Source organism: Triturus cristatus, chromosome 2_1 (genome assembly GCF_964204655.1).
Source record: "Triturus cristatus chromosome 2_1, aTriCri1.1, whole genome shotgun sequence".
NCBI lineage: Eukaryota > Metazoa > Chordata > Amphibia > Caudata > Salamandridae > Triturus > Triturus cristatus.
In genome coordinates this window covers 223,627,022-223,646,769 of record NC_140581.1, presented here as the reverse complement: position 1 = coordinate 223,646,769, position 19,748 = coordinate 223,627,022, and the positions used below count along the sequence as shown (strand labels likewise).

General features: G+C 48.7%; 1 protein-coding gene and 1 long non-coding RNA gene across 2 annotated transcripts in view; both read left to right on the top strand.

The window, feature by feature from the left end:
* The window catches only part of NARS1 (asparaginyl-tRNA synthetase 1), a 217,003-nt gene that overhangs the window by 100,284 nt on the left and 96,971 nt on the right, over positions 1-19,748 (top strand). The window lies entirely within an intron of this gene.
* Positions 13,374-16,159, top strand: LOC146863999 (uncharacterized). The gene is made up of 6 exons (XR_014969908.1): positions 13,374-13,503; positions 13,603-13,700; positions 13,819-13,917; positions 14,258-14,362; positions 14,655-14,718; positions 16,041-16,159. It is a non-coding gene; the product is annotated as an uncharacterized LOC146863999 (long non-coding RNA).

Below are 19,748 nucleotides of genomic sequence, written 5' to 3'. Positions count from 1 at the left end.
ACTCCCAATTCAGGGGACAATACCAGGATTCAGCCTTGAATCCACAATACAGAAGCCCATACCAGGAACAAGCTCCTCCTCAGAGATACATTCAAACTCGTCAACGACAGTATTGGAGGACATAAACAGAATTCCTGTCTTCAATTTATCATCCCATTCTATGGACTGCTCGACTGTATCCCTGCTCTCCAAAGGTTTATCCTTTGTACCATTTGTTGGAATTAACAAATTTGAACTCCTCAGAGACCTCCACACTTTCTTTCGCAAAGTCAGACTGAGAAAGTACTTTGCTGATAGGAATTCTAACACAGAAATTAACAATTTATCAGGTCTTAAACCACCCTCAACCTTTACACCAGGACTCGATATGGTAGGCATGGAGGTGAGCCTTTTTGAAAAAGCGGTCCTTAATAAGATTCAGAAGGCAATACATTTTGTTCCAACCCCTGCATACAACTTCTCCAAAGAAGAAAATGCAGTTTTTAAATCCCTCAGCAGCAACTATGACCTTACGGTCAAACCCTGCGACAAGGGAGGGGGCATTGTCATTTTTGACAGTAAAAACTACAAAGAAAAAATGTTGGACCTTCTTGGTTCCACAAGACATTATTCAAAAATTACCTCCAATCCTGAACCTAGGGTTAAACATAGGATTCTATACGAGGTTGAACAAGCAGTCGATAGAGAGGAAATTTGCATCCAAGAAGCACAATTCCTTACTCCTACACATACTAGGATTCCTATCATCTACGGAATTCCCAAGACACACAAAGATCAGGCCAACCCCCCGTTGAGACCCATTGTCTCCACTATTGGCTCCGCCACGGAACCATTATCGAAATATATCGATACATTTTTACAACCTATGGTGGAATCTCTACACTCATACGTGAAGGACACGGGTCACTTTATCTCGAAGTTAGAAGGATTGCAATACAACACTCAACAGGAAATTCTAGTCACTCTAGATGTTGAATCCTTATATTCTAATATTCCCCAAACAGAAGCCTGCAGCGTTGTGACCAATATTATCGAAAAAGATCAAACTTTACACAATGGCAGATTCCTGACTCGATGTCTGGCAATAGTTCTAGAAGAGAACGTTTTTGAATACGACGGATGCTACTACCAACAGGTCCAGGGAGTCAGCATGGAGGCAGCCTGTGCCCCCAGTGTTGCCTGCCTGTATATGGGACATTTCGAGCAATGCAACATCTGCAATGAAATAGCCCCCTTCTTCGAAAATGTACGCCACTGGTCACGGTACATAGATGATATTTTCTTCATTTGGACTGGTGACCAACTGTCCCTTGATGAATATATCGAATGGATCAACTCAGCTGATGTTAACATTAGATTCACTGCACATACGAGCACAACCAAATTAGAATTTGACGTTTGGGTTGAACATCGGGAATCCAAGCTTTGCTTTTCCCTCTATACCAAACCTACAGCCAGGAACACACTCCTCCACTTCGACAGTTTCCACCCGAGGAGTCAAAAGGATGGAATGCCTTTCAGCCAATTCCTCCGTTTCCACAGAAACTGCACTACCATCTGTGAGAAGTTGGCCTGATATGTAGTGCTCACTATTCTAGTGATCACTGTGTATCATTCCAAACGACCCTTATTGATGATTGGTTGTAAGTCAACCTTTTAGACCAGCTATCCTAGTAGCGTGGATACGAGCAGTCTTAGGCTAAACTCTAGAGGGCGTGTTAAGCCAGCTGTTTACCATCACATATACCCCTTGAACACCAAGTGAAAGGACACCACACAAGTTGTTATGAAAATAAAAGGATATTTATTTATAACAAGACTACCCTGGCTCTTTATGAGTCAGGGAGCTAAGCACACTACAAAACTCTTAGGAAAATACTTCAGTTGCACAATTTACACAAATGCCCGAGGGGCACGAGAAACCATCTACACTAACCGTGAAATGCGAATGGTTAGAGTCTGGAGATACTGATTCCGGAGTGATCCGATCAGTGGGACTAAACGAAAAAGGAACTGGACACTTGTAGAGCGAACCTGCGATGGAGCACCGAGATGCTCGAGTTACCTAGCCCGGAGGCTGCGGCTGCGTGAGGTTCGTCAAGATGTCGGGAGTCCTCGTGTAGTCTCAGGAGCCTGAAAGAAGAAGTTGCTGGCAGGCGACCAGTGACGGTGTTCAGAGCGATCCAAGCCTGGATCGGTGGTGAAGGAAAACCTGAAAGCAGAGGGGACTCAGTTCTCAACCGCTAGCCAGCGATCGTGTGGGTACCAGGAGGGTACCGGCTGAAGTCACCTCGACCAGGTGAGTGGGTGACGTCGGACTCGGCGGTTCCTCGGACCAGGAGGCGCGGCGGCGACCAGGATGGAGGGCGAGCTGTCCCACGAAGGTGTCTGCTGTCGACGATGCTGGGCCCAGGAAGGGGCAGCGGATCTTGGCAGTGGCCACCCAGGCGGGGGAGTCAAGATGGCGTCGGGAGTGGACCAGGAGGGTCTGTGGTACTCCTCTGTTGAAGGGGAGCAAGAGCCAGTCTGGAGCAACCAGACTCGTGATGAAACAATCGTGGTGCGTCGTGAAGAGGGCCACAAGCCGGTCGGCAAGTGGTCGAACAACGCGGTGAACAGCAAGGAGCGGAAGGGCCCCCACGCAGATCTCGTGGATGCTGGGGAGACAGACTTCGATGCTGGAGCTGCTCAGGGTTAGGGCTTCTCAAACCCTAGGTGCACTCACTCGAGGGTCCCTCGGTGGGCGTGCTAGATAAGCGTCGTGCAGGTTCTGAAGATAGCCGGTCCCGCAGGTCTCGTCACACCTACGACTCTCAGCTGAGCTGATGAGGGAGGTAAAAGGTCAGAGATGGCAGGGAACTCGGGTCTCGTCGAGCTGGGCAGTCTTGATCCGTAGGAGAGACTTACAGCAAACCGCAAGCGCTTAGATGGTGCCTGCTGGTGCAGGGTGGCTACTCCTTAGCCACAAGGGAGAGTCTTCAGAAATAGTCAAGAGTTCCTTTCGTGGAAAGTGGTTCGTGATTCGGAGTTATCCGATTATCTGATTATCCAATTTGGGAAGGGGACGCGCTCCTACCTTTATTCTAAGAAAAAGGGGCTGGCCCGTGACTAGGTTCTACCTATGGGTGGAGCCAGGAGGGGGGTGGTTACACCCCTATCCTTTGTCCGGCTTCGCGCCAGCTCAGGGGCTGGTGTGCCCCCGAAACTGGTTTGAGCCGGGCTATGCACAGTGAGCACCGGGGTGCCACTGGCAATCACCTTCCTTTCAGCCCTGCCTACCTGGGATACACAAACCCTGTCTGGGACGGTGCTAACACCGCCCTCGACAGGAAACCCTTTGTCCAAGCTCCCCTTGCTGGAAGGTCCCCCAGCAGCAGGAGGTCAGACTTGTGTCTGGTGGCAGCATCCATTTTGTGATGCTGAGGCTTGAGTCAACTTTAACCGGGGTTCCAGGTTACTTCCATGTCGTGTCCCTCTAAAAGGGGGGAATGCTAACCCCGTCACCAGGACTGGCGAGGGGTTCGTATTCCCATTCGTATGACACCTTACTCGACATGTATAGGTGATGCGATGCCAAAGTTAGCAAATAACCGCAAGGATTATAATGCCTTAAAAGTAGTTGGCCCGCGTCACCATGGAACGGCTATTAGGGCTTGGTTCCGCAAGCCGTCGACGGGCTCAGCTCGCGCCAGAGCACCGTCCCACATGATTCCCTGCACTCTGCCTTCAGGATTGATAAGGCCTGCTATAGGAGTGACTGATAGGAATCCATGTGTCCATTTTTAGGGTTTAGGTGTAGGAATACTACACCTACAGCAACGGGTGATTACACCACGTGGCCCCAGCTGTCGTGCAGCCAGTTGTGTCAGATTTGGGCGGCCATTCCAGGGGTGGCATAATACATGCTTCAGCCCCTGGTAGGCCCTGGGTACACCGATGCCCTGGATACCTGTGGTATGCTGAGACAGGGACTGACAAGGCGGCCCAGTTCCAATTAGTGGATGCACCTAACGTACATGTGTGTTAATTTCGAGAGAGAACAGCTAGGCTGTGGGTCTGATTGGCAGGCCCACAGCCGGAGAAAGTCGTAAACCAATGAAGCAAAAGCAAAAAATCTGGGTGATCATAGGATTGCAGACCCTACTCTCCTACATGACCCCCCCCCAAACTTTGGGACAATAAGCTAACCTTGACCAGGTGAGTCTTCTTGCTCTAAGTGGAAATACCTGGAGAGCCCATCTGCATTGCCATGATCAGTGCCAGGTCTATGCTCCACTGTGAAGTCCATCCCCTGTAGGGAAATGGACCACCTAAGTAGTTTGGGGTTTTCACCCTTCATTTGATTTAGCCACAAGAGGGGCTTATGGTCGGTCTGAATCTTGAAGTGAGTGCCAAACAAGTATGGCCTCAACTTCTTCAGGGCCCAAACCACAGCAAAGGCCTCCCTCTCAATAGCTGACCAATTCTTCTCTCTGGGGGTCAGCCTCCTGCTAATAAAAGCTATGGGCTGGTCATGACCATCAAAATTCAGTTGCGATAGAACAGCTCCCACACCCAGCTCCGAAGCGTCTGTTTGGACAATGAATGGTTTGGAGTAGTCTGGACTCTTTAGGATAGGTGCTGTGCACATGGCCTGCTTTAGGTCATCGAATGCCTTCTGACAGCTTGCTGTCCACTGAACTTTTTTTGGCATCTTTTTACTTGTCAGGTCGTTTAGCGGGGTCACAATGGATCCATAATTTCTGACAAATTTCCGGTAATAACCAGTCAGGCCCAAGAAAGCTCGAACCTGAGTCTGGGTGGTTGGAGGAGCCCAGTCCTGGATGGCCTGTATTTTGCTCTCCAATGGTTGAACCTGGCCTCCACCTACAAGGTGGCCCAGGTATACAACCTGTGTCTGCCCTATCTGGCACTTGGTGGCCTTGATAGTGAGGCCTGCCTTCTGCAGGGCCTCTAACACTTTCCTCAGGTGGACCAGGTGATCCTCCCAGGTGGTGCTAAAGACAGCGATATCGTCCAGATACGCCGCACAGAAGTCGTCCAACCCAGTGAGAACTTGATTCACCAGCCTTTGGAAGGTGGCAGGTGCATTTTTCAAACCAAAGGGCATTACCACGAACTGATAATGCCCACCCGGGGTAGAAAATGCTGTTTTGGGCTTGGCCTCCTCAGCTAACCTGATTTGCCAATACCCAGCTGTCAGGTCAAACGTACTTAAGTAGTTGGCCGAGGCCAACCGGTCGATAAGTTCGTCTGCTCTTGGTATCGGGTGGGCGTCGGTCTTAGTGACCGCATTGAGACCTCTGTAGTCCACGCAAAACCTCATCTCTTTCTTACCGCCCTGGGTGTGAGGTTTCGGCACGAGCACTACGGGACTAGCCCAGGGGCTGTCCGAGGGTTCAATGACTCCCAGCTCCAACATTTTCTGCACCTCTGTCTTGATGCAGTCTCTGACATGATCAGGTTGCCGATAGATTTTACTCTTTACGGGCAGACTGTCCCCAGTGTCGACCTCGTGGGTACACCACTTGGTCTGACTGGGTGTCAGAGAGAACATATGTCGAAAGGATTGAAGAACCTGTTTACAATCCTCTTGTTGATGTCCAGAGAGGCTGCCACAAAAGACAACACCATCTACTGATCCATCGTCAGGGTTCTGAGAGAGCAGGTCCGGGAGAGGGTCACTCTCCTCCTCCTGTCCCTCATCTGTGGCCATGAGCAAGCCCATGCCCTCCCTGTCGACATATGCCTTGAGCCTGTTTACGTGGAGCACCCTGTGGGGGCTCCGGGGAGTTCCCAGGTCTACCAGGTAGGTGACCTCTCCCTTTTGCTCAATGATCGTGTGGGGCCCAGACCATTTGTCTTTGAGTGCTGCTGGGGCCACTGGCTCCAGCACCCACACCTTCTGTCCAGGCTGATACACAGTCAGGACAGCCTTTTGGTCGTGCCAAGCTTTCTGTAATTCTTGGCTCGCCTCAAGGTTTTTAGATGCCTTTTCCATGTACTCCGCCATCCGCGAGCGGAGACCGAGCACATAGTCCACAATGTTTGATGCCGGCTTTCTGAGAGGTCTCTCCCATCCTTCCTTTACCAAACAAAGGGGTCCCCTTACAGGATGTCCGAACAGAAGCTCAAAAGGGCTGTAGCCAACCCCCTTCTGCGGGACCTCTCTGTAGGCGAACAAGAGGCAGGGTATCAGGACATCCCATCTCCGCCGAAGCTTTTCAGGTAGTCCGTGAATCATCCCTTTTAGGGTCCGGTTGAATCTCTCAACCAGCCCATTGCATTGTGGGTGATAGGGGGTGGTGAACTTGTAGTTGACACCACATTCCTTCCACATAGCAGTCAGATATCCCGACATGAAGTTTGCACCTCTGTCTGAGACGACCTCCTTAGGGAAGCCCACTCTGGAGAACACTCCAAGTAGGGCCCGTGCCACCACAGGTGCCGTAGTGGTCCTAAGGGGAATAGCTTCAGGATACCTGGTGGCGTGGTCCACCACCACCAGTATAAACTTGTGCCCTGATGCTGTCTGGGGTTCCATTGGTCCGACAATGTCGATCCCCACTCGTTCAAAGGGTACCCCCACCACTGGTAGTGGTATGAGGGGGGCCTTTGTCGTGCCACCTGACTTACCACTGGCTTGGCAAGTGACACAGGAGCGGCAAAACTCCTTCGTATCTTCGGACATGTGGGGCCAGTGAAAGTGTGGAACAATTCTGTCCCAATTCTTATTCTGGCCTAAGTGACCTGCAAGGGGAATCTCGTGGGCCAAGGTGAGAAGGAAACCTCTCAGAGACAAGGGGATGACCAGCCTCCTGGTCGCACCAGGTTTGGGGTCTCTTGCCTCAGAGTACAGGAGTCCATCGTCCCAGTACACTTTGTGGGTACCCGTGGCGTTCCCTGCAGCCTCAGCAGCGGCCTGCTGTCTGAGGGGTTCAAGTGAGGGGCAGTCTAACTGTGCCTTCCCCAGGTCTTCCCTGGAGGGTCCCCCTGAGCCCAGAAACTCAACCTGACCAGGTTCAAGCTCTTGCGGCTCAGTTTCCCTCAGTTCTTTAAGGTCAGCCTCCTCGGAGACTTGATCCACGACCTGGGGCAAGGGGGAAGGCGAAGCCTTACCCTTACTGCTCCTTTTCTTGGAAGGTGTCTGGTCCGTTCTTCCAGGATCCAGCACCTGTTCAGTGGGGCATCTTTTGGCCTGTGACCTGGTCACAGCAAGGACATGTGCTGGCAAACCTAACATTTCCATGTGAGTCCTCTGCTCCACTTCTGACCATTGTGACGTTTCCAAATCATTGCCCAACAGACATTCTACGGGGAGGTCTGAACTAACCACAACCTTTTTCGGGCCACTTACCCCTCCCCAGGAGAAATCAACAACTGCCATACTGTGATTGGTAGTGACGTTGCTGGCATTGGTCACTAGGTAACTGGTACCTAGCATGATCTGTCCAGGGTCCACGAAGTTAGGCGTCACCATGGTGACACTGGCACACGTGTCCCTGTAGGCCTGAGCCACTCTTCCATTTATCAAAGGTGTCTGTCTGTATTTGCCCAAAGTATTGGGACTGGCATCAGGGGACATATCCATATCCCCTGTACAGACAAGGACGGCCTGAGTGAGCGTGCCGACTAAGTCGTCACTCCCCTCGGTTCCCAAGGTTAACCCAACTAATGCCTTGGGAGGCGCACTACCACTGCTGACTGTACTAGGGGGCGCAGGTGCCTTAGGGGCTGCAGTGGTAGGAGTTTGCCCTCCTTTCTTGGTGCACTCACTAAACCAGTGAGTCTTACTTTTACAGTATTGGCACCACCTTTTTGACTGGCCTTCTTGAGTCTTCTTCTTCTGTGAAGCCTGACCCCCACCCTCTTTGGTTTGTTGGGGACCTGTCGAAGACTTCTGGTCATTTTGTTCGTTCTTGTTACCCTTTTGGTCTGCTTTCTTCTGACCACCCTGGTTCTGATTCTGGTTCTGCTTGACCCTTGTTCTGACCCATCTGTCTGCCTTCTTTCCCAATTCTTGGGGAGAGGTCAGATCCGAGTCGACAAGGTGCTGATGCAACAATTGGTTCTGACAGTTGTTTAAAATCTGTTCTCGCATGATAAGATTGTACAATCCTGTGTAATCAGTAACCTTGCTACCCAGCAACCAGCCTTCCAAAGCCTTAGTGGCACAATCGACAAAGTCAGCCCAATCCTGAGACTGAATTTTCTGGGTGTCTCGGAACAGCACCCGGTACTGTTCCGTGGTTAAGCCGAACCCATCAATCAGTGTGTTCTTCAGGACTTGGTAGTTGTTAGCATCCTCAGCTCTTGTAGTGAGGAGCTTGTCCCTTCCTTTACCTTCAAAGGAAAGCCACAGTATAGCTGCCCACTGACTTGGGGGGACGCACTGGACAGTGCAGGCCCTCTCCAAGGCAGTTATCCACTTGTGGATGTCGTCCCCTTGTTTAAAGGGGGGCACTATTTTACTCAGGTGTCTAGTGTCTATACCCCTGTCTTTCTCTCTATTGAGAATGCTGCCACCAGTGGGATCTAACCCACTTAATTTCTGCTCTCGGGCTAAGGCAAGTCTTTCTTTGGCGAGGGCAAGTTCTTCCCGCTCGATCCTCAGATTGACCTCCCGCATCTTCGCTTCATGCTCCCTCCTCTGAGGGGAAGTCATTCCTCTCTGAGAAGGTGCCTGAGAGACATGTGTATGAACCGATCTGCCAGAGCCTCTGGAGAGAGACCTAGCTCGTCCGTTCCCAAGGTTAAGCCTGCTTGAGCGTGGGCCCGGGGCTCCCCCAGTTCCGTTCTCATGCCTGCTTAAGTTGGTCCTTGTAAGCCTGCCGACTACCACTGGACCTTTGTCTGCCTCGTCTCCCGATAACTCGTCCTCGTCCTCCTCCTCTGTGTGGAGGTCGAGGTCTGGGTCACCGAGGGTTCCCTCTAAGGGAGGCATGTTCCCATCTGCACTGGGGGGACCTGGGTTAGAGGACCTCCTAGCATCGTACGCCTCTAAGAGACCTATCAGTATTGCGATGGTAGGGTTAGAACCCTGGTTTAGCTTCCGGGAGGCACACAGTTGTCTCATCTCCTTGAAGCTAAGAGTTGCATATCGTGACACGACCTGTGGAGGGTCACTGACCACTAAGGGAGTCCCTGCAGACTCTCCGTGGACCGACATGCTTTTCTAGTGAGGTGTAAGTGTTGCACCTACCTACACTATGGGTTTACCTACTGATCCCTTGCTAAGAGTTGTAGTCAGGGTGTGCTAAGCCCTGTTACACTACAACAGCCGGTTCAGTAGAACTCGGAGTATTCTAAGTTAAGTTATATGTACCTGGGTACTTATGTGATCTTTCACTGCGATATTCTTAGGATACGTGTGTGGTAAAACAACAGCAAGCTCAAATCCCAACCGCTGCTCACCAATGTGAGAAGTTGGCCTGATATGTAGTGCTCACTATTCTAGTGATCACTGTGTATCATTCCAAACGACCCTTATTGATGATTGGTTGTAAGTCAACCTTTTAGACCAGCTATCCTAGTAGCGTGGATACGAGCAGTCTTAGGCTAAACTCTAGAGGGCGTGTTAAGCCAGCTGTTTACCATCACATATACCCCTTGAACACCAAGTGAAAGGACACCACACAAGTTGTTATGAAAATAAAAGGATATTTATTTATAACAAGACTACCCTGGCTCTTTATGAGTCAGGGAGCTAAGCACACTACAAAACTCTTAGGAAAATACTTCAGTTGCACAATTTACACAAATGCCCGAGGGGCACGAGAAACCATCTACACTAACAGTGAAATGCGAATGGTTAGAGTCTGGAGATACTGATTCCGGAGTGATCCGATCAGTGGGACTAAACGAAAAAGGAACTGGACACTTGTAGAGCGAACCTGCGATGGAGCACCGAGATGCTCGAGTTACCTAGCCCGGAGGCTGCGGCTGCGTGAGGTTCGTCAAGATGTCGGGAGTCCTCGTGTAGTCTCAGGAGCCTGAAAGAAGAAGTTGCTGGCAGGCGACCAGTGACGATGTTCAGAGCGATCCAAGCCTGGATCGGTGGTGAAGGAAAACCTGAAAGCAGAGGGGACTCAGTTCTCAACCGCTAGCCAGCGATCGTGTGGGTACCAGGAGGGTACCGGCTGAAGTCACCTCGACCAGGTGAGTGGGTGACGTCGGACTCGGCGGTTCCTCGGACCAGGAGGCGCGGCGGCGACCAGGATGGAGGGCGAGCTGTCCCACGAAGGTGTCTGCTGTCGACGATGCTGGGCCCAGGAAGGGGCAGCGGATCTTGGCAGTGGCCACCCAGGCGGGGGAGTCAAGATGGCGTCGGGAGTGGACCAGGAGGGTCCGTGGTACTCCTCTGTTGAAGGGGAGCAAGAGCCAGTCTGGAGCAACCAGACTCGTGATGAAACAATCGTGGTGCGTCGTGAAGAGGGCCACAAGCCGGTCGGCAAGTGGTCGAACAACGCGGTGAACAGCAAGGAGCGGAAGGGCCCCCACGCAGATCTCGTGGATGCTGGGGAGACAGACTTCGATGCTGGAGCTGCTCAGGGTTAGGGCTTCTCAAACCCTAGGTGCACTCACTCGAGGGTCCCTCGGTGGGCGTGCTAGATAAGCGTCGTGCAGGTTCTGAAGATAGCCGGTCCCGCAGGTCTCGTCACACCTACGACTCTCAGCTGAGCTGATGAGGGAGGTAAAAGGTCAGAGATGGCAGGGAACTCGGGTCTCGTCGAGCTGGGCAGTCTTGATCCGTAGGAGAGACTTACAGCAAACCGCAAGCGCTTAGATGGTGCCTGCTGGTGCAGGGTGGCTACTCCTTAGCCACAAGGGAGAGTCTTCAGAAATAGTCAAGAGTTCCTTTCGTGGAAAGTGGTTCGTGATTCGGAGTTATCCGATTATCTGATTATCCAATTTGGGAAGGGGACGCGCTCCTACCTTTATTCTAAGAAAAAGGGGCTGGCCCGTGACTAGGTTCTACCTATGGGTGGAGCCAGGAGGGGGGTGGTTACACCCCTATCCTTTGTCCGGCTTCGCGCCAGCTCAGGGGCTGGTGTGCCCCCGAAACTGGTTTGAGCCGGGCTATGCACAGTGAGCACCGGGGTGCCACTGGCAATCACCTTCCTTTCAGCCCTGCCTACCTGGGATACACAAACCCTGTCTGGGACGGTGCTAACACCGCCCTCGACAGGAAACCCTTTGTCCAAGCTCCCCTTGCTGGAAGGTCCCCCAGCAGCAGGAGGTCAGACTTGTGTCTGGTGGCAGCATCCATTTTGTGATGCTGAGGCTTGAGTCAACTTTAACCGGGGTTCCAGGTTACTTCCATGTCGTGTCCCTCTAAAAGGGGGGAATGCTAACCCCGTCACCAGGACTGGCGAGGGGTTCGTATTCCCATTCGTATGACACCTTACTCGACATGTATAGGTGATGCGATGCCAAAGTTAGCAAATAACCGCAAGGATTATAATGCCTTAAAAGTAGTTGGCCCGCGTCACCATGGAACGGCTATTAGGGCTTGGTTCCGCAAGCCGTCGACGGGCTCAGCTCGCGCCAGAGCACCGTCCCACATGATTCCCTGCACTCTGCCTTCAGGATTGATAAGGCCTGCTATAGGAGTGACTGATAGGAATCCATGTGTCCATTTTTAGGGTTTAGGTGTAGGAATACTACACCTACAGCAACGGGTGATTACACCACGTGGCCCCAGCTGTCGTGCAGCCAGTTGTGTCAGATTTGGGCGGCCATTCCAGGGGTGGCATAATACATGCTTCAGCCCCTGGTAGGCCCTGGGTACACCGATGCCCTGGATACCTGTGGTATGCTGAGACAGGGACTGACAAGGCGGCCCAGTTCCAATTAGTGGATGCACCTAACGTACATGTGTGTTAATTTCGAGAGAGAACAGCTAGGCTGTGGGTCTGATTGGCAGGCCCACAGCCGGAGAAAGTCGTAAACCAATGAAGCAAAAGCAAAAAATCTGGGTGATCATAGGATTGCAGACCCTACTCTCCTACACCATCAATGACTACTTGTTTCATGCTGAAACCATGAAAGAAAAATTCATCCAAAGGGGCTATCCCCGCAAGATGGTAAGGAATGCTTGTAAGAGAGCCCGATTCTACAATCGCGACACCATGTTTCTACCCAAGACACGGAACCAGCCGGATAAATTAGTCTGCGTCACAAAACACTCTGTGATGAACAATAAAATCAGACAAATTGTGAACTCACAATGGCATCTGTTAAACCTAGAGCCAGAAACAACCCATATCCCCAGGCCTCTTTTTGCATTCCGTAGGAACAAAAATCTGAGAAACTGGATAGTTAGAGCGAAACAACCAGAATCAAGAGGCTGGACACAAAAATCGATTGAGGGGACAGTTCCCATCAATGGCAATCACAGATGCGGTACGTGCCATGCATGCTCTAATGCAATAGTCTGCAACAATATTTGTATCAATGACTATAACATCAAGATGAAAGATATGACCAACTGCAGGACATCTAACTGCATTTATGCTATCCAATGCCCATGTCCCCTCACCTATGTAGGCGAGACTGCCAGAGAGGTAAGGATTCGAATAGGTGAGCATAAGTCCAATATCAGACGGACCAGACATGGAGCCCCCTTAGTAGACCATTGGACTGCAAAGGGACATTCTGAAACTGACCTTCGCTGGACGATCTTAGAAAAGATCCGCCAACAAAGAGGCACTGACAGCAATAATGTCCGTAAGAAGCGAGAAGTGTACTGGATTTTTGTCCTCAAATCTAAGGACAAGGGACTAAATGAATCCCTTCCATGGGAAAATGCTATTCTTTAAGCCCTAATATTCTTCCAGCTGCCATGTGGCTCCAGATCCTTCTCCCTTTTTCAGTCATCATGCCCTGAGCTCTTTAAATCACATGTACATTCTAAAATATGGGCACTCTTTGATCATGGCAGCCCTTGTCTAGAACTGCTGTCTACTCCCTTCATCTGACCCCTGGAAGTTTATTACAGTGATTTGAACCTTTCTGAATATGTCTATTATTCACAAGCTATATTTGACACCCCTGTATTTTCTCATTTGGAGTTGTGACCCTCGTCACATGATGATCAGGTCCTGTTTTCTGAGCATGCACCGCTGTTTCCGCCGTCTTAGATCAGCCTCCGCCTGTGCGTTCATTTCTATATTTATTTTTATATTTATTTTTGTTTGGATATCTGTTCTCCTAGTTTCCTACCAATACGTCCGTGTGATTTTCCTCCCCCCAAAGCCTCTGACTTGTCCTATTCTTCGGCCCCCTAAATCTGGCCACGCCCTCCCTCCCGTTTTTTTCTTGCATACAACCGTGCATTGGCCTATTTAAACGGCCCTTAAACCATTCCGGATGTTTACCCGACCGTTCGTTCACTTTGATCCTCCCGTCCCTGAGGAGTCTACATCTCTGCCGGAGTCTACATCTCTGCCGGAGTCCCGCGCTCTGACGGTGTGCCCTTTCGCGTGACGTTCGTGCTATCAGGTACTTCCTTCAGACTCTGTGGTTTCCCCCTGACAGTTTTTAGCTGTTTCTCTCCTCCGTCTCCTCAGTTATTGACCTTTATTTATTCACTCTTTCCAGGCATTCAATTCTTTGCCTCGCTGAAATCCACCGCAGCAACCCGAGTTTGCTCCTGCTATTATTTTCTTCTATCGAGGCATAAATCCCCGTTCCCCCAGGTATGGACCCATTACACCACCCACTTAACAGACCCTGTAGAGCTCCTGCCTTGTTATTTAGAATTTCTTTATGCTCACTGTATATTTCTCTGTTATTATTTCGCATTTGGTTTTCCAGCCTCATCGGGGATCCTAATCTAATTATTATGCCGCCGAAAAGAAAATTTATGATTTAAAAGATTCGATTTTGACGGCGAGTCTACAACTCCCTCTACAGGTGATATTTCTATCTCGCTTAATCTGTTATTCTTTCTGACTGCCTTTGGATGGAAAAACATGTAATGGATGGTTTAATCCGTTCCCTTTTTTGGCGCCAGCACGCCCTGGATTGTTTTTCCCTCCCTGTGCCTATTTTCCTTTCCTTTCGAAGCTTTTGTCCAGGCTACGAGCCTTTCTTTTCGTCTCTCATTCTCTATCTCTCATTGCGGCAGTTAACGATACAAAAGTTGCCTCCCACTGTTCATATTAACTATGCATGAAAGATGGCGATGTCATTCTTTTCCTTCTCTTTTTCTAGTTCGAGTTTCTATTTTATAATCTGTATGTTTACCCAGCAGACTCTATCCAAGTGAACGTTTTGACCTTCGTTTTTCGCTCGAGATCAGAGCTTTCTCGCCTGTGTCCTCTTTTGGACTTATTTGCCGCACCTAGATTTCCCACAGGTGAGCGAAAAAACGTCCTATCTGCTTCTTTTCCCTTTTTGATTAGCTTTTAGCATAAGAAACATGATACCAATTAAGTACATAATATGTACCATCTCTTTACGGGCATAGGACTCGCCAGTGTCTACGTTTTTTCTCAATTTTTTCAATTGGATTTATTGTAATTTTTTATGATGTTTGACACTTATGACCAATGACCTTAGTCTGTTTAGTTCTCTGTTCAAAACAAACGATGCTATTGAATCACATTTGAATTGCCTCTTTCCTTCATTTGCTTTCTCATTTTTGCTAGGTCCCAGCAAAAACGCCAAAACCATTTCCTTGTTCGCCCTGAGGAAGGTGGCACCAGCATTTCGGTGCGTTCACCGAAACGCGCGTCGGCGCTCCCAAGGGGTCCACTCAAGCTCTAAATCTTGTATTTTGAACATATACCCTTTAGCACAGTATTGAATGTTCATATGCTTTTGCCTATATATTGATCAACGAGGCAGTGTTTTGGACCCCCACTTGACTAGTGGCATTTTATGAGTAGATGCATAAGGTGTGATATGATACCGATATAAGTTTGTGTGTTTGTGTGCGCGTGGTTGTGATCGGGACCCATCTATCATTGTTATTTGTGTTTTGTTTCATGACATTGTTTGTTATTCCTACAAATTATTGAAAATTTCATTTTTTGAATACCTTTGTCTAAAATTGACTAAAACAAAAAATAAAAATATAAACGAATTTTTCTTTGACTATGTGCTGAAAGTTCCTTGAAACTCATGCTCTGAATAGGTCTAGTTTAAGTGTCAGTATACTAATGACATGATACACTGTACATTTAGAAAAATATAGGTAGAGTACCTTCTTTTCTTCTAGGTCTGGTACCCATGACATATGGATCCCCAAGTAGCTGAAGCTCAGACATCGGATCGGCGGGGAAGGATGCTGTGTCCCATTGTCCTTGTTTCCCGGGAGGGGTATCAAGAGTGACTTAGGCCAGTTCACTTTCAACCCGAACCCCCTCCCCCACCCCCCACTACCCTCCCTCCCCAAGCCCCCAAAGACATTGAGGATGGACGTGAGGCAGGGCCCGGTCTTGGACGGTTGTGCCAGGAAAGAAGAATGTCATCTGCATAAAAGGCTATTCTGCCCTTCTTTGCCCCTCCCCCAGTCAAAGCCCCTAACCTGGGCATCACAACATACCCACATATCTAGGGGCTCTATACCCACTGCAAAACGTAGATGGGGCATCCCTGCCTGGTGCCACAGTTGATTGGGAATCTGTGGTAAACCACTTGTGTGCCCGCATCCGAGCCTGTGGTCTGGCATGTAGGGGACAGACAGACAGGACAGGAACTTGCGCTCCAAGCCCATTTTGAGCAGTATTTCATGAAGATAGGCCCAATGTAGGAAGTCAAAAGTTTTCTTGAAATTGAGGATCAACAGCCCCATAGCATATAATAGTTCTCTGAATCTGGCCAAGGCAAGGTAAGCCCCACGGATGCAGTCCGGGCTGGACTGTTCTCATGGGGAACAGGGTAAAGATGGATTTGTACATGGCTGGGTCTAAACTGGAATGGCGTGGCGTGCAAAAAAACGATGGATTTAACCCAGATCTGTGACTGGGGGTGAATGTTTGATTGGTTCAGCTATTTATCATCTGTTATTTTGCATTTGTCGCCCTAAATAGGAACGGTATGCCCAGATGTGGGTCCGATGCTCGCTACCCCACCAGATTCAAACTAGCCTGGCTGACGAGGGGTGAAACCGGTCCCAGGATGCTTGTTTATGGTCCACGGAGGACCTGGCCTGGCAGTTCGAGGTCTATAGTTGAAGATAGTCATTTTCTTTCAACAGTAGAATGCTCTCCTCTAATGTGGTCATCGTAAACCTTTCTGTTGTGACTAATCTGTTGACAAACCTCAGGCCCAATATTGGTCGTAATGTTAAATCCTACTTTGGAACAAGAAAATACCCTAGGTATTATCCAGAGTTTTGGTCTTCTTGGGGTACAGTTTCTATTGCTTTGTTTTTGCAATAGTTCCTTCACTTCTCTTAGCAATACCTCTTCTTGCTCTTTCTGGTATGTTTTTAGTTTTGGGGCATTGTGGAAGGTGTTTGTATGAACTTTATCCAAAACCCATGTGTTATCATGTTTAGCACCCATCTGTCTGTGGAAATGGACTTCCAGGTACCTTGGAAGTCCGTTGTCCTCCTACAGATGTGTGTTCATGGGGAAGGAGGGAGAGAGTTTCCAACAAGTCATTTGGTAGATTGTAAGGCTGCTATTCTCGGGGTGCTGGTTCTGAACTTGCCTCTGGCATGAAAAAATTGCTCTTACCTTGGCAGCGTTTTTAAGGCCACTGCTGCACCTGCCCAAAATGGGTCCCTGTAAGTTGCTTTTTTGATGTGGTAATGAATGTAACTATTCACTGTACTCTTCTATCTGGGATGCCTAGTCTTTTACAAAACGGCCCAAATGTTTGCAAGGCTCCCAAGGCTTTAGTTTTCTTGTTTGCCTTTTTCATACCCTCCAGGCTTTTATCCATCTCTGGTCCGAAGAGATGGTTTCCTGTGAGATGCATATCAATTATATTGGCCACTACTTCAGGCGTAAATCCTGAAATGCTTAACCATTCATTGTCACCTTAGTACAGTGTCCGTGGCCAATTGTGTGCTCGATGTCATTTGCGTTTAGTTCTAAGGCAGGAGTTTGTGAAGTTCTTCCCGTCCTCTGTGACTGTCTCTTTTATTATTCCTCAGAAAGGTGACATTAGGTCTTCCTGTGTTGGTGGCAGTATCTGTTGAGGAGGGCGTTGCATTTGGTGATACACAAACATATAGGTGCTGCCTGCTCTATCTTTCTCCCACTGTTTCTAGCCTTTTGCTATCTTTGTCTGTGAGAGGAGCTAAGGATGCAGGGGTCATGGCTCTTTTTCTCGCAGTAGACTTGTCGAGAGTCTGGCTTCACACATGACTATATTTAATTAGGTTCCGGAGTGGATACCCTGCACTTCTTTTCGATCTTTGGGGATCCCACTTTGGCACATGCTGGTTTCTGAAGAGCCTCCCTCCCCTGCCCAAAAATGCTATGATGCATAGGTAGAAATCAATTTTTCCCCATCAAGAGTGCTTAGTGTTTCTAAAAGTAAACGTGTCAATGTTCATCTGTCCCCCTAAAACATCTGAAGCTCTCATAACCACCCCATATTGGAAATGTCATCTGGGGAGAGGATCTAAAGGGATAGGTTTCCACTACCTCCTGGGGAGAGTTGGCGCCCCTGTCTTCCCATAATGCATCTCCCTCACCATGTGCCTCAAGGTCTGCTTCCTCTGCCGCGTTGTGTATAGTAGACCACCCAACCCCCTCCCCCCCCACTTTTAGGCTTACTTCTACCTTCTGTGGTGGTTCTGCAGTTGTATGCGTTTCTGCCTCCTCTCTTGGACTTTTAATTCCATGGGGAGAAGGGATCTGGGCTGCTCCATGGTTTCCTCAAAGGCCCTCTTCTTTCTATCAGCTGCCTCCAGTGCCGTCTTCTTCCTCACGATGCCGGAGGCTTTCTTGTCCCTGTGGGGCTTGTCTTACAAGGGTGCTTGCGCCGTATTCCCTCCTCGGGCTCAGTCGTATCCTGAAGTTGAGCTGAATCCTTTCGGCAGTGCCTTACTGGTGGCTTTTACTTTAGACCTGGTAAGAAGGAAAGACTCTCCCACTCCTCTGGCTGCAAACTTTCTCTGCATCGGCCGGCTTTTGTTTTGTTTTTCCAACTCTGTTTTATCGCTCAAAGGCATCTGCCTCAGCGTTTTCATAGGCAATTTGGATGCCTTGTCGATCTACTGCTGCAGTAGTTTTATTGAGTGGGGTAATGTAGAATTATGGTTTGTTTTATAATGAGTAACCTTGAGCTCTGCCTCCTCGTGGCGTTCGCCCTGAGCCCCCTTGATCTCAGCAATGGGGTCTTTTAAGAAACCAACATTGTCCAACGATGACACGCTCGGCCTCTGCTTTGCAGTCATATATAGATCTGGCTAGTCAGCAGCCGCCAGTCGGCAAGAAGTACCCCGTCTCTATGCACGAGAGTCTTTGACTTCAAAAGAGAACTAGTGTGGCAGAGCTAATGTGGCAATTGTCGGCCCGATGGTCCTTCATTAGACACAACTGGATGTTCGTTTTTAAGGTAAACTTCAAGTGGCAGTTTGGGCAGAACATGGAAATTGTGCTTATGTTCTAAGATGGTGTCAAGGAATCTTAGACACCCTACGTATTATCAATACCATTCTCTGGCTACGGTAAAGCATCCCCCGAAAGAACCTCGGCTTGATCCAGCACTAAGATGCGCAAATCCTTGTAGTTTTAGGCAGCTTCTCACTATCTGTTAACCGTCAGTTGGTGTTTTTGCTCATGAGCACCTTCCATGCACCCCTGAACCAACAGCGGGGGAAAATAATAATCTAAAATGATGGTGTCGTACTGGGGCATTGCAAGCTTACAGTCGACATTCTAAACCCACCAAGGATTGAAAAATGTTTTGGACTACAACACTTCCACGCCCAGCCATTAGATGGGGGACTATACACAGCATGTAATTCTAGTAGAAACTTTAGGCTACAAAATTAATATTCTAATGGTTTAGATGTTATTTAGAGAGAAAGCAGCCTAACAAGTAATATAATTTTCCTCTAAAAACTAACTATTTTTCCTAAAACACAGGAAAGCCAAATCAGCACCTATGTTGGTCTTATCCTGATTGAAACCTCTTGAGAACGATGTTTAATTGAGGGTAGTTACTTACTTGGTTTGTACCCAAAATTCTAAGACATTTTGATGGCTATGAAGGTTGACTGTAGATCAGATATTGGCAGAATAGGTGGCAAGAAGCTTATGTTCAGGCTTACTGGATTGAAAAATCCTTTAGTATGGTAGAGACAAGACCCTCTTTCAAGGATTGACTAATAATGATGGAGAATGCAAGGACAATATCTTTAAATTTGGCTATCAGTCTAAAAGGCAAAGGACATTTTTCCAGTTGATAGTTATGAGGTTATGATAACTTCGACACTTTAGAGAAAATGACTGAAAATGGGAAGGAGTCTTCGCTGGGAGATGGGTGTGCAAAGACCACTTGCTTGGGTAGGGGGCACTGAAGGGCATGTGTTAATATTAAATTGTCATACATAATAAGGCCTTCAAGTCATAACTACTTTCCATCTCCCACTCTACAGTGGGTGTGAGTCTAAGATATGGCCAACCATTTTCTTCCCATGTTCCATGTTTTAAGAAAAAGCCCCCTTCAAATAAAATCTTTCCAGCCTTCCAGATATTCTGGATAAATAATTCAGATTGAATTCCAAACTAGGCAGACCAATTCATGAAAGTGGCAGACAAGTGGAATTATTTAAT